At 40.7% G+C, this 7,500-nt stretch overlaps 1 long non-coding RNA gene across 1 annotated transcript in view; it reads left to right on the top strand.

Moving 5' to 3' along the window:
* Positions 1-2,151: 2,151 nt before the first annotated feature.
* The window catches only part of LOC143026473 (uncharacterized), a 107,615-nt gene continuing 102,266 nt past the window's right edge, over positions 2,152-7,500 (top strand). Inside the window, exon 1 of the long non-coding RNA XR_012966492.1 lies at positions 2,152-2,294. This is a non-coding gene — a long non-coding RNA (uncharacterized LOC143026473). The remainder of the gene's footprint in view (positions 2,295-7,500) is intronic.

Raw genomic sequence — 7,500 nt, 5'->3', positions numbered from 1 at the left:
GAAAATTCACCGCAGCATGCGCGCGCGCGCGCACACACGCTCTCTCTCCCTCTCTCTCTCTCTCTCTCTCTCTCTCTCTCTCTCTCTCTCTCTCTCTCTCTCTCTCTCTCTCTCTCTCTCAGTCTATCTATCTATCTCAAAAAATGATAGTAATCCAAAGATTCTATAATGTTGCCGAAACAGCAAGTGATGTTTGCTAGTCCAGTTTTAATCAACCATTACAGCACGTTCATACGTACAAATCATGAAGAAACAAAAAACTAAAACTCTTGGATCTTGGCTTCATCTCTGTGTGTCTCTTGTCATGTTCTACTGCGAAACAATTATAAAACTTCCGAGTAAATGTGAATGGTGGAAGTTCCATTCTGAAACGATCATGAATTGAGAAAATTCATTAATGTTCGTTACGACACCTAAAAAAGGAAATAGGCAAGAATTGGTTTACTAATAGGGTGGTCGACGAATGGAATAGACCTAGTAACCATGTAGTAAGCGCTGAAACTATCAGTTGTTTTAAGAAACGATTAGACAACTTTATGGATGGGGATGACAAGTGGTGATGGATACGGAGCTTCCTAGTGTAGGCCTTATGGTCTCTTGCAGTCTCCTTAACTCTTATATTCTTACCTATCCCGGAAAGGGTGTGGGAGGTTGCGTCTCAGGTCATCGCCCCCCCCCCCCACGGATCATAGGTCAAGCGTTAAACAGGGGAGAAGAAGAAGAAGAAGAAGAAACGGAAACAGAAACGGAAGGTAGTTGCGACATCACTACTCGGTGAGAATCTAGAAAAAGGAAGGAAACGGAAGAGAACCAAAAGGTTTTGCTGAGAGAAGATAAAAACAATAAGATTGTATTTATGAGCTAAGTGTGTGTGTGTGTGTGTGTGTGTGTGTGTGTGTGTGTGTGTGTGTGTGTGTGTGTGTGTGTGTGTGTGTGTGTGTGTGTGTGTGTGTGTGTGTGTGTTCGTTCACATTCTTAATATAGTTTGAATCTGCAAGAGTGGGGTCTAATGTTGTTTGTTTTATTTCAGGTAACGTACAGAACGAGGAAAGTCGGGTTTCACAGAAGACCATGGTAAGCCCCTATGATATTTGATTGCAATTCAATAACTTAATCTTATATAATTTGTAAAATTAGTTTGTGAATTAATACGAAAACTATAAGATTAGATTTTTGAGAGGCTTCAATTTGCTGACACATTACGTGTAAGAATGTAACAACATTTTGAAACTAATATGTAGACAAGTCCATGATATAAACAAACAAGAATGTTGCCACTAAGATGAAGGCAAGTTCCAGATAGCATCTGTGATCAAATTTCTGCCAAGACATAGGTAAGTTTCAGTAAAGGCGCACGAATATGTCGACCATGGTTGAGGAAAGTTCCAGATAAGATGCTCTAAGATTGTAGTTAGAATGTAGGCAAGTTCCATGTAATATACAAAGAAGTCATGGCAGAGGAAGTTCGTCAGGCAAGTTCCTAGTAAAGGCGCAAACATGATGCAGTGGAGAAGTGAGTAAATCTCATGTAATATACTCCAAGTCACAGATAAGGAATGGTTATCAGGAAAGCTCTATGTAAAGTATAAATAGATGTCCTGACGCTCACTACTATGGGAGCTCTCCCGTGACAAATATCGTCACCTTTGCCCTATGTACTTGTGTTGCTAGAGAAGGTGATTGCATGCAAATATGGTAAAGATGCAGTATCGTGAAGCTGGAAGGTAAATGCTTACAACACAAAGGCAAGTTCCTCGTGGTTCAGAGTACCTCAGGAGTGAGACAAGTTCATCAGGCAAGTTCCTGATAACGCACAGGGAGGTCGCAAGGAGGATGAAGAGTGACGAGCAAATTGCGTCCCTATGCCATGAGGACTTAAGTTCCTTTTTTAAGCAGAAAGGCATCATGCCTTCCGGTGAGAATCTGGCTGCTTCAACCGCCCAACCATCTCTTATCCAGCAATCAAGCGATAAGCCCGTAATCGTTATCTCTCCCCGAGCCCCCGATAAGGGCAGTAAACAATAACGGCTATCTTATCACAGGATAGGTGGGTTCTTGTCAGATAAACCTTTATCATATCTGGCTGATTGTGGTACTACAGAACGGTCTCGATATGATGCTCCGTGATGTGCTTAGTCTTCTTCTGCCCAAGGTGCAACCTACAGGAGCCGCGGGTTGTTTCCTTTTGTATTCCTTGTGTGCCATATTGTGCCAGGCAGTCTCTTAAGGACCCAGATACCCGGAGGGACATTGGAATTGAGGACTTGTACGAACATGCCGTCTATGGTCTAAAGGTTAGAAATAGTATGGGTGTATATGTACGTGTGTGTGTGTGTGTTTGTGTGTGTGTGTGTGTGTGTGTGTGTGTGTGTGTGTGTGTGTGTGTGTGTGTGAGAGAGAGAGAGAGAGAGAGAGAGAGAGAGAGAGAGTTTGTCGATTTTACAGTAGAAAAACAGACACGATTGTTATTCACATTACCAGATGGAACAAAAAATACTTTTGAGAAAAAAAGGAATTATGACAAAAAAAAATTCTTTGTCTTTCTGTCTCTGGTGCCTCTGAGTTGAACATCATGTGTATTTTTCTTCCGGTGTATATCTCATTTCCCTTGAGAGAGAAAGAGAGAGAAATATATATATACGTCTGCATCAGATTATTATTTTTTTCTAAACTGTACCAAGTGTTACCATATGGGAACTCAGGAGCATCCGCCCGTGTCAAGGGAAGAAAACCCGCAGTGGGTCAGAAGATGAAGAATTTATTCAGCTAAAGAGTTCATCTAAGAGAAACTGATTGAGTGATATCTTCTTCGTCTGAATAAGTTTGTCGAACGTCGATCAGAACCTCTGAGGTCGAGCGAGCCGTGGCCATCACCAGGGCTGTCTGTGAAGAGACATCTTGTCGTATTATCTCTCTATCACTGGTAGGAGCCACGACCAACACATGCACACACATACAACTACACATGTGTGTAACTGTGTGTGATTCATCACGGTCTTGAATCACGTGTCGGACTCGTGATCGACAGTTATTACCCTCCCATGTGAGAACTCAGAGCCCAATCTATGGTTATGCTGTGACCTTACGCGCACACCCACACACACAACTCCTTGCCCACTAGAGTTGGAGTACCGGCTTACAGTGCAACGATGTTGAATTATTTTCAGCCCTGGGCGGGACTCGAGCTCGGATCGCTAAATAAACCGTAGAGAATGGTAGCACTGCATCGTCAAACGATGTGTGTGTATGTGCATATGTGTGTATGTGTATGTATGTATGTATGTATGTATCTATGTATGTATGTATGTATGCATTTCATGTCCATTTGCGTATCAGTCTTTAGAAACCCTTTACTTCCCCAGGAGGAAGAGGAGGAGGAGGAGGAGGAGGAGGAGGAGGAGGAGGAGGAGGCTCGACTCGTAAAAGAAGAGATACGGTGCCACTGCGCAGGTTCCCAATCTCCGTTTTCTTCGCAGGCCGGCCGGGTGTGATGTGACTTTTTTCACTTAAATCAAATTGAGAACGAACCACCCTTCAATTGAACAAAGCTCTTTGGTGTTGAACAAAGAAAACTGTAAAATGAACCTGGGCTTTGATGTAGTTTTCAGAGTAGTTTTAACTGCTCCAGGTGGGGAGGCGACCCAATGTCGGCCTAAAAAAAAAAAAAAAAAACTTCGTTCTACATGAGGTTTCTCACTTTCCATTGCGTGAGAGTGGAATGGAGAGTAGTTCCATCAGTTTAAAAAAAATCAGCTAAATATGATTGTCTAATATTCAGAAAAAAGGAAAACAAAAGCACGTGACTGGCATGATTTTTTTCTATTATATATATATATATATATATACATATATATATATATATATATATATAGATATAAATATATATACATATATATATGTATATATATATATATATATATATACATATATATATACATATATATACATACATTCCCTAGTCAGATAGAACAAAAGCTACATGTATCCTTTGGCTACTTGTCCTTATGGAGCTCCAAAATGTTTAGTTTCTACTCCCATCAGAATTGAGGATATCAGCATCACGATGTTGAGAGAAATAGAGAGAGAGAGAGAGAGAGAGAGAGAGAGAGAGAGAGAGAGAGAGAGAAAGAGAGAGGCTGTTGAACTGCTCAAGGTTCTCACACTCAGAGGTTCAGTGGTGTAGGGACAGGAGGTGAGTTCGAGTGACAGGTGCCTGAAATTCCCCATGAATGGAGTACTGTTTATGACTCATGCAGTCAACTTCCTAGGGACTTCAGTGTCATCCTTACGGGTTTGAACCATGTAGCGTTCTCCTATGAATGGAAACTCATCTCCAGTCAATGTATATATATATATATATATATATATATATATATATATATATATATATATATATATATATATATATATATATATATATATATATATGCATGCAAAATAGACATCTTGGAAAAACAAACTAACGATGCAGAGCGCTTTCGTACATTACATCCAGTACAAAAAGTATATATATATATATATATATATATATATATATATATATATATATATATATATATATATATGCAAAATACACAACTTGGAAAAATAAACTTACGAAGCAGAGCGCTTTCGTACATTACATCCAGTACAAAAAGTAAATATATATATATATATATATGTATATATATATATATATGTATATATATATATATATATATATATATGCAAAGTAGACCACTTGGAAAAAAGAAATTAACGAAGCAGAGCGCTTTCATTTATTACATCCAGTGCAATATGTATATATATATATATATATATATATATATATATATATACATATATATATATATATATATATATATATATATATAATGAAAAATATAACCAAGTAAATTAATAAATAGATAAATACATAAACAGAATAAAATAAAATGCGGGCCAATTGATTTCTACCATCCTTTAAATTCTTTAAATATCTCATTTGCTCTCCACCTCTTCCGAGCGATATTGACCCAAGGATAGAAGCGCTAGATTCCACCAACAAAATATTATCTCCCTTTCCGGAAATGATAGAATACTGCCAGAATACTGTTACATGATTGCGAGCGTGGCTACATTTTCCAAAGTGCGTTGCCCTGATCTGCTTGGAAAGAATTTGGCGGAAACTGCGTTTTTTTATAGATACGGCCTCCCCGATGGCAAGCCTAACGCGTGCGTTGTCAGTAATATTTCCAACTGAAGTAACTGTGGAGGTAAATCGGTTCGACGAACATATACTGCACATATGGACAGGGTGCATTGTGGGACACATGCCTTGCAGTGTGAATTATGTTCTTATCGATAAGTATTATCTCGCTAAGAAATAAATATTCTTTGCCAAGCTCGACTTGTTGGTAGGAAGTATATCCTCAAGTGTTATACAGGTCTTACTTGATGACTTCAGGGTTTTTTATAACTACAACGAAGTCTGTCTACAAGGCAGGTTCCTGTCAAGTGAATCTGGGATTGTAAATGCCAACATTGATTTTTTGTTATACCTTGCAACTCCAAAGAGAAAGTTAGATAACTTTATAGATGGGAGTGATAGGAGTTAGAGGACATGGAACTGCCAAGTGTAAGCTTTATGGTCTCTTGCAGTCTCTTCCATTTTATGTTCTTTTGTTAAGAAACTAAGGATGTCTGGTCCATGTTCATAGAGGTGTCACATTCACCGTTTGACCAAGGATTCCAAGATTTATTGTGGAGAACTCTGCAGAGCCGTAATGTCTTCAAAAGTGAGGCTATTCCTCCTACCGAAGAGACCTCCAAGAACTAACTAACTGTGAACTTGGATAAACCCAACAACGAGACGAGATATCACTTGTTCGCTGTCCTCGAGGTCTCCTGCCCACTATATTCTTTGTAGGGACCTGGTAGGGAATTTTACAGGCGTTGCAAACGAGATAATGTCTTGTTGGAGACAACATTCACCCTACCTGGAATAGGCTCTTTCTTCGATGCCAATGACAACCATAAGTGGCGTCTCAGTTTCAGTACATGAGTGCAAGGTGGTGGATGCAGATGAGATGAGATCAAGATGCCAACAATGAGGGAGGTGTCCACTTCCTATCTCAGAGCCAGAGTGACTCCACCCTTATTGGTTGAAGTGTCACGGTCATTCTTTCTTTCTTTTTCTTTATGGGAATCTACAGAGGGCCGTTCACAGGTGGCATGATTTGCTGGCGCTGGGCCGAGGAGTTAGTGGTTAGGAACAGGGTTTGGATAAGGAATAGGGTTAAAGGTGGGATAAGGGTTAAAGGTTGGTTCAGGATTAGGGTCAGGACTGGGATTAGGATTGGCAAGTAGAGATGAGGAGACCAGAATAGCCTCGCATCATTAGTGGATATATATTAAAGTTTAGAGAAACAGTTGAAGTTAGTACGGTCACTGATAACTTGAAGACTAGTAAAGCCGAAGGACTTTGCGTCGTTAGTCGAAATATCCTCAGGTTTAGAAGGGAAATCGTGGTCATTAAGATCTTTAGTGTTTGTAGCCTTGTGTGGCGGATTGGTATCGTCCTTGTCAGGAGGCTATCATCTGAAGATCATCAGGCTCACCTTAACCGTCACCTTAGCAGTCCGAAGTGAATGAGATTATTTTCGTCCACAGAGTGTCGTCTGGCATCGCTTATCCTGTCACTGCCTCAGCTCTCGACAGTAAACTTTCAAATCATCGAAGTAGATTCCTGTCCCAAGTAGAAGCAGTAAGGTCAACCGAGCCAAACTTTTCAAATTCCTCCCTTCGCAGGTTGACTCATGATTGGCTACCAGCTCTTACTCGCCACTGATTGGTCTGCCATCATAGCCATTTGATTTGTCCTACAGATCTATGAAAGAGGCCCGGTGGCCACACAGAAAATGGAACGACGGTCACATTGACGGTAGCCCAGTTTGTTGTGGATCCCGTCTACGAGACTTTCTCAAGTTTGGCCGCAAGGTTCCTTTACCTCAGACCCCGGTCTGCACTCCCCAGCACCTCTCGACCAAAAGACGATCAATCCCGGCGTCCAAGCCTTATTGGCTCCGGCCACATCTTAAAAGAGATGTCCTTCCTTCAGCGTTAAATTTTGCAACAGTTTTCCCTTCTTCTTCTTCTTCTTCTTCTTCTTCTTCTTCTTCTTCTTCTTCTTCTTCTTCTTCTTCTTCTTCTTCTTCTTCTTCTTCTCCTCCTCCTCCTTCTTCTCCTTCTTCTTCTCCTCCTCCTCCTTCTTCTCCTTCTTCTTTTCCTTCTTCTCCTTCTTCTCCTCCTTCTCCTTCTCCTCCTTCTCCTCTTCCTTCTCCTCCTCCTCCTTCTTCTTCTCCTCCTCCTCCTTCTCTTTCTCCTTCTCCTTCTCCTTCTTCGCGTTCTTCTTCTTCGCGTTCTTCTTCTTCGCGTTCTTCTTCTTCGCGTTCTTCTTCTTCGCGTTCTTCACTCTTGTCCATGTGAACCTGCCATTGCCCCAACCATCCTGCCATCTCCCACCGTCGCCTCGACATTCTG

This window comes from Oratosquilla oratoria, chromosome 6 (genome assembly GCF_046742065.1).
Source record: "Oratosquilla oratoria isolate Oo_2021 chromosome 6, ASM4674206v1, whole genome shotgun sequence".
Classification (NCBI taxonomy): domain Eukaryota; kingdom Metazoa; phylum Arthropoda; class Malacostraca; order Stomatopoda; family Squillidae; genus Oratosquilla; species Oratosquilla oratoria.
This window is presented reverse-complemented; position numbering and strand designations above follow the sequence as displayed.